Genomic DNA, 13,693 nt, shown 5'->3' with positions numbered 1-13,693 from the left:
TTTTTAAGATTTGGTATTATTAGAATTTTTCCCACAATGCAACACCTCTCTCCCTGCTATTAACCCTTCTAGCAGGTGTGCAGTGGTGTCTCATTACGGTTTTGATTTGCATTTTCCTAATGACAAACAATGCTATCTTTTTTATGTGCTATTGGCCATGCATACCTTCTCTTTTCTGAATTGGTCAAATTTTTTGTCCATTTAAAAAACTGATTTTTTTTTTTTTAACTTTATAATGTTTCTTTTTTATTTACCTTTTTTTTTTAAAAAAAAAAATTGCAACAGCTCTGTTCCCACTACCTTTCTGTGGTTACCTTTTCCCTGTGTGCTTCTTTTCTAGGCATTCATGCCCTCTGTGCTATCTTTCTGTGCAAATATTGCCCTTCTGATCTCACATGATTGATCATTCTAAGGAATGCACTTGCTTGGTGTAACTGTTCACCTTATGTGCCTGTCTTGGGTTTCTGAGGCGGTATCTCTACAGAAGTCTTCCTTCCAAGGAGTGGTTGGTGGGCTTGAACCAGTCTTCTGGTTAGCAGTGAAATGCCTTAGGCATTATGCCGCCAGAGCTCCTTATTATTTGATGTGAAGCCACAGGAGTGAGTCCAATTTCAGGCCTGAAGGGTGACTCCAGCCCTTAGTCTCAGGGGTTTCACCTGCCTTTATCAGACCAGTAAGCCTGTTCTTTTTTATGATTTTGAGTTTTGTTCCACATTTTTCTCCCACTCTATCCAGGATGTTCGTTTTGATCCCTTTCCAAGTGGTTGGCTTGGAACCATTTAGTTGTTCTTGTCTCAGTGTCATGTAGGCTGAGGTTCACATGGTTCACTAGTCCCTTGGATGAATTGTTTCCATGTGTCTTTGGTTTTCTGCATTCTTCTTTGCTCTGGATGAAGATAGACCAATTGCTGTATCTTAGATGGCTGCTTGCAAGCTTTTAAGACTCCAGTCACTACTCACCAAAGTAGGATGTAGAACAATGTTTTCGTGTAGTATATTATGCCAGTTGAGCTTGCTATCCCTCATAACCATGGTCCTGAGCCCATGGTCCCAGTGACTTACTCCTTCAGGATGTTTGCCTGTGGGTAAGAAGTTACCACCACTCTACCTTATTAGCTCTGTTATATATATATGGACATTCTTACAGCACATTCAAATACATATGTAGATATATCATCTGCCAAACTTATATATGGTCATGGTATATTCTTTTTTTGCCCAGACGTACCTGCATACCTGACCATTTGGCCTGTCTACCTATGTATCCACCTGTAGATTACTGTTTGTTATTACTGATAATGCAGTATTGTGTATGTAAGTGTTTATCTTTGTTGTTTGTACTTCTTATTCACCTGTGTCTTCCTTTGCTTTAGTGTTATTGTATTGGTCACTCACTCACTCACTTTTGCCATACTGCCTTTCTCTTCACCCAAATCAATACTTGTCCTTTTATTAATTTCTAGGAGCTCTTTATATATTCTGTGTATGAGTCCTTTGTTTGTTGTTATGTGACATCGAGTCGGTCCCGACTCATAGTGACCCCTCCTTGAGTTTCCGAGGCAGTATCACTACGGAAGTAGATTGCCCCATCTTCCTTCCGAGGAGTGGCTGGTGGGTTTGAACTGACAGCCTTCTGGTTAGCAGTCAAGTGCCTTACGCACTACACTACCAGAGCTCTCTCTCTCTCTCTCTCTCTCTATATATATATACATACATACATACACACACACACACACAAACATAGAAATATATATTTATGTGTGAATGTGTATGTGTGTGTATATATATATTCTCCTAGTCTGTTTTTCCCTATTCATTTTCTTAAAAATGTTCTTTAGATAAACAGAAACTTTAGTTTTAATGAAGTAACATGACTCGATTTTTTCTTATAGTTACGTTTTTGGCATTCTCTTTGCCCACCCCAAAGCTGGGAAGATATAATCCTGTGTTTTTTTCTAGAAGGTTTATAATTTAGCTTTTACTTTTAGGTCTATGATTCATCTCAAAAAAAGAAAAGGGTTGAGGTTCTATGATTCCATATAAATATCCAGTTTTTCAAGTGTAATTTTTTAAATCAAGTTTCCTTTCCCCCATTGAATTTCATTGACACTATTGTTAAAAAACATTTGACTTTATATGTGTGGGTCTTTTTCTGGACTCTGTCTTCTGTTCCATCTATCTATTTGCCTATTCTTATGACAAAACCATGTCTTAATTACTGTAGCTTTATAGTAAGTCTTGAAATCATGTGGTATAAATCCTTCAAATAAGCTCTTTTTTTCAAGATTGCTTTGACAATTCTTTTACATTTCTATATACATTTCATTATCAGCTCATCAATGCATTTCATCTCTGAATAGCTTAATTGTTAGAAATTCCTTTTTTAATTTGAACTTCTCTCTCTTGGCTCTCCTTTAATGTCTTAAACCCACTGCTGTGGAGTCATATCTGACTCATAGTGACCCCTCCTTGGGTTTCCAAGGTGGTATCACTAAGGAAGTAGATTGCCCAATCTTCCTTCTGAGGAGCGGCTGGTGGGTTTAAACCTCTAGCCTTCTGGTTAGCAGTCAAATGCCTTAGGCACTACGCTACCAGCTCTGCTTTATAAAGTCATGTGAGCAAATCCACTCCCTATTTCGCATAGTCGGTAGTAAGGTACTGTGGAGAAAGCTCACCTTTTGAAGCCACACACCCAAGGGTTTGAATCCTAATTGTACGTCTTCTATGAGAAATTCATTGTCTCTCTGATCTTCAACACGTATAATGAGCACATATAAAAAGCACTGTGCCTAATTCAGGTTTTGGCACATAATAAACACTTAAAATAAAATTTATTTTATTTATTATTATAAAAGTTTAAAGATGATGATTGAGCTGTTCCTCCTGCCAAATCTCCTATATTCTAGGTTAAATATGCCTAATTTCTTCAACTTTTTTTTTTTTTTTAAATATGATTTCTAGACGCTATGCTCATGAGTGATATTTGAAATATTTTTAAAAAAACAGTAAGACCAGGGCACTAACCATCAGGATGGGCACACACCATTGGGCTGGATCAGGGTCTCGAAGCCCATGATGAACTAGACATTAATTAATCTTTTAGTTACAGAATTCTGGGGGTAGTCCATGGTGTCAGAGAAAGTAAAAGGACAGTGGGAATTATGCAGGGACTAGAACAGTGCCTATTTACCAATGGATATGCAAACATTTCAATATTTTTAAAAGCAGAAAATATTACTGGAACTTGCCTGCTGATTTCTCAGCCCTGCTTTCTCCATCTGGTGGTGTAGTGCCTAAGGCACTTGACTGCTAACCAGAAGGCTGGCAGTTCAAACCCACCAGCCACTCCTAGGAAGGAAGATGGATGGGGCAATCTACTTCTGTAGAGATACTGCCTCGGAAACCCAAGGGAGGGGTCACTATGAGTCAAATCGACTCAATGGCAAGGAGAGAGACTTCTGACGAACAAATCTGTTCTGGAAGAAGAGCATCCAGAGTGCTTCTTGGAAACAAGAATGGCCAGACTTCGTCTCACCTACTTTGGTCATGTTGTCAGAAGGGACAATTCCCTAGAGAAGGATATCATGTTGGTAAAGTCAGAGAAAAAGGGGAAGACCCTCAACAAGATGGATTGACACAGTGGCTACAATGATAGACTCAAGCATCTCAAAGATTGTGAGGATGGTGCACAACCAGGCAGTATTTCATTCTGTTGCACATAGGGTGGCTATGAGTCGGTGTCAACTCAATGGCACCTAACAACAACATCTCTCTGATTGTGGGTGAGATTCCTGAATTTCTCAGTGTAGTTTTCCTTTCTAATTGGAACAGACTCCCTGATTTTTAGATGGGTGCATGGATGCTTAGAGTAAAGCATATATTTCTCAGCACTCCTTGAAAATAGATATCGCTATATAATTACATTCTGGCTAATGAGATGTAAGCAAAAGTGATATGTGTTCTTCAGATTGTGCCTTTTCTCCTATGCCACTGGCTGGAAGCCATCTTTGGCCATGCAGACCCTGGAATGGCAGAACAAAGTAGAAGGAGCCTGAACACCTGATAGCTTCACGAAGCCTGTATGAGATACCAACTTATGTGTAAGAGATATAAACTTTCATCTTGTTTAACCACCATCATTTGGGTCTTTGTGGCATACAGCTGAAGCTTTATCCTAATGCCCTGATCCTGAAAACTTGTGTCCTACTATCCCAAGCTTCACCCTAGTTGTACAAGACAACTCTATAACTGAGGCCAGTTTGGTGGTCCCCAGTCATTAGTTCTTTTTGGTAGATAAGGATAGCTGTCAATGTCAGAGCAAACCACAACCCACTCCTATTGAGCTGATTCTGACTCATAGAACCCCCTACCCTATAGGACAGAGTAGACTGCCCTATAGGGTTTCCAAGTTTGTAAATTTTTACAGAAGTAGACTGCCACATCTTTCTCCCACGGAACTGCTGTTGGGTTGGAACCACCAACCTTTCAGTTAGTGGCCAAGCTCTTTAACAACTGCATCACCAGGAGTTAATTGCTCCCCCAGAATCTCATTGCCAAGTTTTAATGAAATTAAATCTCACACCAGCTTCTGCCATGCACACAGACATTGATTAAACATGTATTAGGTCATAGGAAATCCAACCCTTTCTTAGGTGTTTTCATTATACCACTCCAGAGGTAGCATTCAGTTAAACATATGGTTGCTAACAGGCAACCAGAATTCTCAAACCCAAAGACTCTGGACACAGGATGAGTTAGGGATCAAGACTTACTTGTCATCCTGTCACCTGTTCATGCAATGGGAGGATTGATCTACCAAATATTTCAAAGAAGCCATATATCTTGAATGCTTCTGAATTCACCAGCGAGAGCCTATTTCTAACAGTCTTTTAGCTGATTAACAACTCACTAATGAAAATACTTCCGTAGTGATACTGCCTCGGAAACCCAAGGAGGGGTCGCTATGAGTCGGTGCTGACTCGACGGCAAACAACAACAACAACAACAAAATGAAAATCCCTTTGTAACATTTGTTACACTAATTAATTAAAAAAAAAAATCTCTTGTATTGATTGTGATTAGGATAACCAAAGCATTTGTAATTGCTGTCTCTGGGGTGTGGGCTTTCTGATTAGAATGCTAGCAGTCCATCCCTGAGGTCTGAATTCCTGATTAGGGTAAATGACAGCCCTCAAGGGCCACCCAAGCTAACACAGTCATATCACACTGTCTATGTTGAAATATCTCAAATGCCACATCCAACAGACAAGAACCCAAGGAGAGAACATTCTTTCCGAAGGAGAATCCACAGCTTTACATTGCTCTCCTGTTCCATTGATGCTGGAAGCTCTTCCTTATTCATTGTTACTATATTGTGTGTAATTAGCTTTTAAATACTTTAATATAAACAGTGTGATGCGCTTGTGTATAAATGAACTTTAATCCACACTGGGGGCATAGCATTAATATTAGAAGTGTCCTCACTTGTAAGTGTGATTAGCATTTGAAGTACTCTGGTCAGGAATCCATACTGCATAAGTGGCTTCACCAAGAATTCAAACATCATTATTTAAATCTGAGTCAGAAGAGTCATTACCTGGCATAATAGATATTATAAATATGTTTTCATTGGGGAAATGAGTCTGTGTAAGGAATGCAGTTGGCTGGAATGGGCCTGGGTAAACAAGAATCCTGCAAACCCAGCAGGCTAACTCCAGAGTAGTGCTTGAGGTATGGAGTTTGTCTGGTCTTCGCCCCTCTATTTAGTAGGTAATTCTGTTACCTGATCAGACCAGGAGTTTGATGGATTCCTGACCTTGAAGCACTGCTATATCTACTTGCAGGCCAGACTTTTCTGCAAGGTGACTATGGGAGAGAAAAAGGCCCTGGAGCAGGGTCTGATCATCCTGTGCCTGTTCTTATGCCTGTTTGCTAATAAATGTGTCTCTGTGTGTGGAAGAACCCGACCTGAGACTCCTTTTATAGCAACATACCACCTGGTAGTGAGGTTATAGGGACATACACAAACTTGAATAAAAATCTGACAATTACTCAACAGCCATATCAATTTAGCATCAATATCTAACCTAAACTTTCCTCAATAATAAGAGATATCATTATTGAACAAGTTTGATGTACCAGGCTTTAACCTAAGCACTTGCCATGTATAATCTCATCACTTCTGTCTATTCGGTCCTGACTCATAGCGACCTCTCCTTGGGTTTCCAAGGCTGTATCACTACAGAAGTAGATTGCCCAATCTTCCTTCCAGGGAGTGGCTAGTGGGTTTGAACCACCAGCCTTCTGGTTAGCAGTCAAATGCCTTAGGCACTACGCCACCAGAGCTCCTTTTAAATCATCAGAGGTAGGTAATTCACTTTACAGATGACAAAATGAGGTTCTGAAAAGGTACCTGGGCTGGTCCAGCTGGCCCACAACAGACTGGAATGTAAACCCAGTTGAATTAGTCTCCTGAATTGCATGCCTCTTATGACTCGACGGCACATAACAACAACACAACAACAATGCCCCTCTAGGAGCTCTGGTCGCACAGTGGTTAAGCACTCAGCTTAACCACTGAGTTGGGAGAAAGATGCAGCAGTTTATTTCTGTAAAGACTTACAGCCTTGTAAAACCTATGGAACACTTTTACTCTGTCCTATAGGGTCACTATGAGTCTGAATCAACTTGATAGCAGTGGGTAGTAGTACCCCTCTAATGAGCCCAGGTGGCACAGTAGCTACAGCACTTGGCTGCCAACCAAGAGGTCACAAGTTCAAACCAGCTGTTCTGTGGGAGAAAGATGCAACAGTCTGTTTCTGTAAAGATTTACAGGCTTGGAAACCCTATGGGGCAGCTCTACTCTGCCTTATAAGGTCACTGAGTGGGAATGGACTCAATGGCAGTGGATTTGTTTTTTTTGGTTACTACTTCTCTTGAGTCCCTGGGTGGTGCAAATGGTTAACACACTCACTCAACTCAGTTGCTAACAGAAAGGTTGGAAGCTCCATCCACCCAGAACGCACCTATGAAGAAAGGCCTGGTGATCTACTTCTGAAAACTCAGTCACCCTTTGGAGTACAGTTCTACTCTGACACACGTGGGGTCTGAGGACCTACTGTGCCACCTGGGCTCATTATAGGGGTACTACTACCCACTGCTATCATGAGTTGCAAACGACTCGACAGCTGCTTATTGGTAGTACCCCTTTACACTGGGTTCCTAATCCATTTCAAGCTCTAGTTTGATTTTAGGTGATTAAAGGATCATGACAAGATTTCATCAAAATCAAGAGGAAGTGGGGTAGTATAAACTCTGAATTTAATGGGTAGAGAAAAGGAGGACACAGTGGCCCCCCCACCCTGTTGGGAGGTGAATAAAACAGGGGGAGGAGGAGCAGGAACCACACACCGTGCCTGGCCAACTGTGAATTATTCCATCGCGTCACTGTCACAGAATAGCAGCCTTTCAGAATTAAGAATAGTCTTAATTTGCACTTCGTTAGATTTTTCATTTACATAATGTTAGAATGCAAAGAAAATTCATATACCAAATCCACTGCTAATTTAGCATTGAAGTTTAAATAACCACTGAAAGGAAATGGATTTTTCACTTACCCCCTCAGGTTAGGTGGTTGGCAAGTTTTCTAGTCCTGGCCTTGTGTCAAACCCCAAATGAGAATGTAGTTGTGTCTGAGCAGATCTGTTAGTATGATCCAAACCCTAATCACTGTTTCAATAATTTATTTGGTGTGGAGGATCTAATATGACTTGTTTAAGGGCTCCAAGAAAATGTATTCCTTTAGGCAGTCCCTTGTTAAAAGCACTTGCATTTTTTAGTGTGGTGGGAATGATCATTTTAACAGGTGTTAATTCAGCTGATGACACTATGTAAATTTACAATGTGATGGATTTAGAGATAGCAGAGAGAGATTGATCTGTAGTGCCCTGAGGAAGATGATATGCATGATAAACACATACCACCCAGTACTGTAGCAAGGGGTGGACAAAATGCAATGCAGAAGACGTGTTGGTCCTGGGAAAATGGCTGGTCAAAGAAGCATTTCTCAGGAAACCCTGGCTGCACAGCATCCAGAAATCATCCTGCATATTGTTACCAGTTGCCATCGATTTGTCCTGACTCATGGTGACACCATGTGCATCAGAGCAGAACTGTGCTCCATAGAGATTTCAGTGACTGATTTTTCAGGAGATCTCTAGGTCCTTTTTCTGAGGCACCTCTGAGTCAGCTTGAACCTCCAACCTTTTGGTTAGCAGGCAAGCATGTTGACCATTTGCCTCACTCAGGAAATCCTTGTACCATGGTACTGAAATGAATTAGACTAGGTGCTCCATTCAAGGTCCCAGCTCCCCTCACAGCTCTCTAGGAGTTTCTCTTGCCCTTTGCCTCCCACACCTTCTCGCTTTTACCTTGAAGCCTTTCCTCATTCTTGTCAAAACATATAAAATAACTTCCCAATTCCTCTTCGAGTATTTCAGTTTTCCTCACCCCCTACACACACACACTTGAAGACAGATGAACAAATCTTGTCCTCCAGAAAGTTTTCCCGGTTAACTTTCGCCAAAACCATTGATTATCTTTCTTTACAAAGCAGAGCTCTTTCTGTATGCACATATTTCTGCTACTTTTTTAAAAAATTATGATGTTAAATTATGATGTTGGTGAAGAATATTGAACATACCACGGATGGCTGGGAGAATGAACAAATCTGTCTTGGAGGAAGTCTAGTCATAATGTTTGTTAGAAGGGAGGATGGTGAGATTTTATCTTACATACTTTGGACATGTTTTAAGGAGGAACCAGTGCCTGGAAAGACATCATGCTTGGTAAAGTAGTGAAAAAGAGGAAGATTGTCAGTGAGATGGATTGACAAAGTGGCTACCACCATGGGCTCAAACACAGCAGTGATTGTGAGGATGGCATAGGATCAGGCAGTATTTTGTTTTGTTGTACATGGGGTCACTATGAGTCGGGATCAACCCAATGGGATCTAACAATAACAGAATCCTCACTATGATGCCATGTACCTTATTTGCATTACTAGCAAGCCATCCAATCCCCTTGGTGGGCCACAAGCACCTCATTTGCACAATCTCACTCAGTCATTTGGTGACTTACAAGACTGACTATAGGGAGAAGCGCCATATACAAGTGACCCATTGCACCACAGTGACTGTACCCACTAGTGGAAAAATGGTTAAGAGATCTGTTGCTAACCAAAAGGTTGGCAGTTCAAAACCACCCAGAAGCTCTCTGGAGAAAGACTTGGCAGTCTGCTTCCATAAAAATTATTGCCAAGTAATCCCCACTCACTGCCATCAAGTTGGATCCAACTCATAGCAACCCCTCCTTGGGTTTCTGAGGCAGTATCCCTATGGAAGTAGATTGCCCAACCTTCCTTCAGAGGAGTGGCTCGTGGGTTTGAACCACCAGCCTTCTGGTTAGCAGTCAAGTGCCTTAGGCCCTACACCACCAGAGCTCCCAAGAAATCCCTATTGGGTGTTCTTACTCTGTCACATAGAGTCGCTGTGAGTTGGAATTGACTCAGTAGCACCCAACAACAACATACTGTATAAATACTTGTCTCCTATTATCAGACTTAAGTCCCTGGGTGGTGCAAATAGTTAACACACTCATCTACTAACTGAAAAGTTGGAGGTTTGAGTCCACCCAGAGGATAATGATCTATTTCTGAAAAATCAGCAATTATAAATTCTATGAAGAATAGTTCTACTCAGACACATATGGAATCTCTATGAGTAAGGTTCGACTGGTTTGGTTTTTAAAAATTGTTATCATTTAGTCAATTATAACTAAAACCCAAACCCACTGCTCTCAGATTAATTCAGACTCATAGCAACACTACAGAACAGGGAATAACTGCCCTATAGGGTTCCCGAGGCTGTAATTTTTACAGAAATATCTTTCTCCTGAGGAGCAACTGTGAATTCAAACCATTGACCTTTTGGTTAGCCCTTTCATGACCCAATTATTTTACGTTTGTAATTTGTTGGTGATGTAATGTTTTCTCACTAATGGAATGCATCATAAATCATTGAGTAGTGGGAATCTTTCGTTATGTTGTTGTTGTTATGTGTCATCTAGTTGGACCTGACTCATAGTGACCCCTCCTTGGGTTTCCAATATATTATGGATTTTTATTAATATTATGTGGTACACACTCTGGAAGTAGGCTAGGAAAAATGAGGAAGGGGAAATAGTTTAGTCTTATTTTTTTTTATTTAGTGAAACTTTTGGAAACATGGGGTAACACATAAAGGCATCCTGCACTGGCTGCACATAATTCTTCAGAAGCCCAAGCAGCAAAAAACGTGGTCTTGAAGTAAGTCAAGGACACATGCTTATGCTGTATTGCACTTGAAAATAGCTTATTCACTTGAATATTTCCTAATGCTGAAAACTTGCACCTTCCCAATATATTGGAGCTTAAATTATACAACACTAGGTTTGTGGAAGGCTGCAGTCTACAGTGGGAGCCCTAACTCCATTTTGAGTTTTTGCATAAGTTAGATGCCATTTCAATTCTTTCTGATCATGAAGCCAGCAACATGGCTATATGTAGACAAGTACAGACAAGCTTAGGCTGGGGCAGTTTGCCCTCAGGAAGAGTACAGTTGAAAGTACGTTATGCTCACACAAAGAAGTAGGGAATTTGCCTGAGTGTGTTAATGATTTACTGAAAATAGCTGCATGTTATCTAATTTAAGTTAAAAGTTGGGGTGCTGTGATTGTCTTGTAGCTATAACTTGGGGCTGAATTGTCATGAATCACACCCACATCACCATGAAACCAGATGGTCAAGCCCCAGAACCAATCCCATAACCCTTTTTAATCTTCAGTTGTGTGTATCCTAATCATGGTCCTTTTCCTGCTTCTGTAGCCCCACCTACAACAGTGATGAATTGACCTGCCCCCCGTCATGATTTTGTGATAACTTCCTTTGTTTTCTATCATTTATAATTAGCCCATGGCCAAGACTCAGAAGACTTCATTTTGCCTCTATATTGTGTACATGCTTATGGTTTCCCTCACCTGGATGATTGTCTTTGTCCTGTTTAAGGCTTAATAAAAGGATTTCTATAGAACATGAATAAATCTGGATCCTGTTCCCCCCAGCACACCAATAACACAAAGGAAACAGTAAAAATAGTTAGAAGGCTTATCTTGCTGTACAGATGCCCAAAGAAACAAAAGTTTCATAAAACCTCACGTTCAGGATGCATCACCTCATACCAACCACCTCTCACCACAGCAATATGGCACTGATGCACTTCCTTTCATTTTACAGTTATGCAAGTCCTCACCCCAGTCCGGCACACGTTATAAATGGCACAAAAGCATTCTGATAAACCTCAGAGGTTAAAAATGTAACTGGCATTTACATGTACTAGTGGTCATGAAAAGGAGCTCTTGTAGCACAGTTCCTAAGATATCTGACTGCTAACCAGAAGGTTGGTGATTCAAACCCACCAGCCAGGCCACAGAAGGAAGACTGGGCAATCTACTTCCGTAAAGATTTACTGCCTTGGAAACCCAAAGAGGGTCGCTATGAGTTGGAATAGACTTGATAGCAGTGAGAATTGTGGTCATTAAAGGGTTAGCAGCTGAGTGCTTAAACACTGTATTACCAGGGCCACTTTAATACTCACTTCTGGGCCAAGATGACATACTTGGTCCTAACAGAACTCTTTGGAGTAGACAGTTGTTGTTATGTGCCATGGAGTCAGACCTGACTCATAGCGACCCCACTTGGGTTTCTGAGGCAGTATCACTATGGAAGTAGATTGCCCAACCTTGCTTCTGAGGAGTGTGGCTGGCGGGTTTGAACTACCAGCCTTTTGGTTAGCAGTCAAGTGCCTCAGGCATTACCTTACCAGAGCTCCTGGAGAGCACAGTTGTTGTTGTTGTTTTGCCGTCGAGTCGACCCCGACTCATAGCGACCCCTCCTTGGGTTTCCAAGGCAGTATCACTACGAAAGTAGGATTGCCCAACCTTCCTTCCGAGGAGTGGCTGGTGGGTTTGAACCACCAGCCTTCTGGTGAGCACACAAGTGCCTTAGGCACTATGCTACCAGAGCTCAGTAGGATGCTAAAAAAATAAGTCTAGCGAGAGCAATAATTCAAAATCAGTCTTCCTTCCAGAACCAACCGCCAAAGGTATAACCTGTAGGATGAGGGTAGGACAAGTGTAGGACAATTTTCCCTCTAGCTATTCATTTCGATTCAGTAGAATCTCTATTAAATGTAAGACAGGAGAATGGGTCCAAGACTTAATTACAACTTCCTGGCCTTTAAGGAAAAGGAGCTCTGGTGGTGTAGTGACTAAGGCATTTGTCTGCTAACCAAAAGTTCAATAGTTTAAATTCCTCAGCTGCTTCACAGAAGAAAGATGAGGCAGTCTGCTTCTGTAAAGATTTACAGCCTTGGAAATCCAATGGGGGTCAAATGAGTTGGACTTTAAGGAGTTCTGTTGTTGTTGTTGTTAGATGCTGTCAAGTGGGTTCTGACTCAAAGAGACCTTACAACAGAATGAAACAATGCCTGGTCCTGCATCATTCTCACAATTGTTGCTAGGCTTGAGCCTACCACTGCAGCCACTATGTCAGTCAATCTCACTGAGGGTCTTCCCTTTTTTCGCTGACCCTCTACCCAGCATGATATCCTACTCCAGGGACTGGTCGCTTCTGACAACTTGAACAAAGTATGAGAGAGAAAGTCTAGGCATTCTCATTTCTAAAGAACATTCTGGTTGTACTTCCTCCAAGACAGATTTTTTCATTTTTCTAGAAGTCCATGATACATTCAATATTCTTCACCAAGACATTTCAAAGGCAACAATTCTTCTTCAGTCTTCCTTATTCATTGTCCAGCTTTCACATGCTTATGAGGTGATTGAAAATAGCATGGCATGGGTCAGGTGTGCCTTAGTTCTCAAAGTGACATTTTTGCTTTTTAACACTTTAAAGAGGTCTTTTGCAGCAGATTTGCCCAATACAATATGTCATTTGATTTCTTGACTGCTGCTTCAATGGGTGTTGATTATGGATCCAAGTTAAATGAAATCCTTGAAATCCTTCACACTTTTCTCCATTATCGTGATGTTACTTATTGGTCCATTTGTGAGTACTTTTGTTTTCTTTATGTTGTGGTGTTGAAGTCTTTGATCTTCATCAATAAGTGCTTCAAGTCTCCTTCACTTTCAGCAAGCAAGGTTGTGTCATCTACATATCACAGGTTGTTAATGAATTTCCCTCCAATCCTAATGCTACGTTCTTCATATAATCAAGCTTCTCTGATTATCTGCTTGGTATACAGATTGAATAAGTATGGTGCAAAGGTGGTAAGTACCATAAAAGGTATGACAATGGAAGGAGAAACATGATCATCACCTCAAGAGAGGACTGGTCCTCTCTGAAGATGTTAAGAAGTGGCCTTTTATGATCTGTAAGAATTCCCAGATGTATAGTAGAGCTGACAAGGGATAAGGTTGTAGTCACTTCTTGGTCACAGCCAGCTACCCAGAGGGAGTGAGTAGTTGAACCTGTGGGCTCGGGACCATGGTGGGAGGGGACATCAAGCTCAATTAGCATAACATACTACATAAATATTGTTCCACCTCCTACTTTGGTGAGTAGCAACTGGGATCTTTTTTT

This window comes from Orycteropus afer, unplaced genomic scaffold, assembly GCF_000298275.1.
Source record: "Orycteropus afer afer isolate SDZICR_OR568_19922 unplaced genomic scaffold, OryAfe1.0 scaffold00258, whole genome shotgun sequence".
In the NCBI taxonomy this organism is placed as follows: Eukaryota; Metazoa; Chordata; class Mammalia; order Tubulidentata; family Orycteropodidae; genus Orycteropus; species Orycteropus afer.
The sequence above is the reverse complement of the archived record's forward strand: the minus strand, read 5'-3'. Positions refer to the sequence as shown.